Source organism: Scylla paramamosain, unplaced genomic scaffold (genome assembly GCF_035594125.1).
Source record: "Scylla paramamosain isolate STU-SP2022 unplaced genomic scaffold, ASM3559412v1 Contig108, whole genome shotgun sequence".
In the NCBI taxonomy this organism is placed as follows: domain Eukaryota; kingdom Metazoa; phylum Arthropoda; class Malacostraca; order Decapoda; family Portunidae; genus Scylla; species Scylla paramamosain.
The window spans coordinates 16,185-17,500 of record NW_026973773.1 but is presented as its reverse complement, the minus strand read 5'-3'; the positions used below and the strand labels follow the sequence as shown (position 1 = coordinate 17,500).

At 44.9% G+C, this 1,316-nt stretch overlaps 1 non-coding gene across 1 annotated transcript; it reads right to left on the bottom strand.

Annotated features, from left to right (window-relative positions):
- Positions 1 to 1,024: 1,024 nt before the first annotated feature.
- Positions 1,025 to 1,096, bottom strand: Trnae-uuc (transfer RNA glutamic acid (anticodon UUC)). Its single transcript has one exon. It is a non-coding gene; the product is annotated as a tRNA-Glu (tRNA).
- Positions 1,097 to 1,316: the final 220 nt, after the last annotated feature.

The following is a 1,316-nucleotide window of genomic DNA, read 5'->3' as shown; positions in this document are numbered from 1 at the left end:
TGCGGTAATAGTTGTGTTTTGCATTAGTATTGTAGATTTGTATGTATGGTTTCAATTTTGGTGAATGAAGATTTTTGGATGGTTTGAGATTGACTAGGAGGGTTTATGGATGCTTTGGGTTTACAGGGAAGGTTCATGGATGGCTTAATGGTTGGAGCCGGAAGATTTTTGTCTGATCAGGTTTTTTATTATGATAGGTTTGGGGATAGTTTAGAATTTGACGAGGGGAAGCTAATGGATGGTTTGGGACGAGGGTCTGAGTGAAGGAAGGCCTTGACGTTGATAAAGGAAAGTTCTTGGACCGTTTGCAATTTGGCGGGGCAAATTAGTGGACATTTTTTGGTTTGAGATTCGATGATAAAAATTTTGTGGATGGTTTAAGATGTTTCAGGACAAAGGGTTAGGCGAGGGTGACGGAAGGTTTGTGTGTGTTTTGGAGTTTGGTTAGGGTTTGGTGAGTGTAGTCAGGAACCTTCCAGCCATCCATCACTCGCGGACACTGGCACTGAATGGATGGGCGCCGCTGAGAGTTTGGCCCACTTGTGTTAAGGTGATTTGTGGCAGTGGACCTGAAACGAGAGAGAGAGAGAGAGAGAGAGAGAGAGAGAGAGAGAGAGAGAGAGAGAGAGAGAGAGAGAGAGAGAGAGAGAGAGAGAGAGAGAGAGGTGTTTGATGGTGTTTGGGGTTTACATAAAGACATAAGAAATAAGGGAAGCTGCAAGAAGCGACCAGGCTTACACGTGGCAGTCCCAGTATGAAATATACCTACCTATTTCCACTTATCATCCCCATCCATAAACCCGTCTAATCTTCTCTTAAAGCTCCTTAATGTCTTAGCACTAACAACATGATTACCGAGTCCGTTCCTCTCATCTACCACTCTATTTGAGAACCAATTTCTTCCTATCTCTTTCCTAAACCTAAATTTCTCAAGCTTGAACCCGTTATTTCTTGTTCTGTCCTGGTTGCTGATCCTAAGAATTTTACTTATGTTCCCCCCTTGTTATAACCCTAAATCTTTGCTTTCCCATGCCGGGAATCGAACCCGGGCCTCCTGGATGAAAACCAGGTATCCTAGCCACTAGACCACATGGGAATTACTGATCCTCGGAGCATCCCCCGTGCGGAGGCGTGTCAGACTCTCTCTCTCTCTCTCTCTCTCTCTCTCTCTCTCTCTCTCTCTCTCTCTCTCTCTCTCTCTCTCTCTCTCTCTCTCTCTCTCTCTCTCTCTCTCTCTCTCTCATAAGAACATAAGAACATAAGAAATAAGGGAAGCTGCAAGAAGCGACCAGGCCTACACGTGGCAGTCCCTGTAT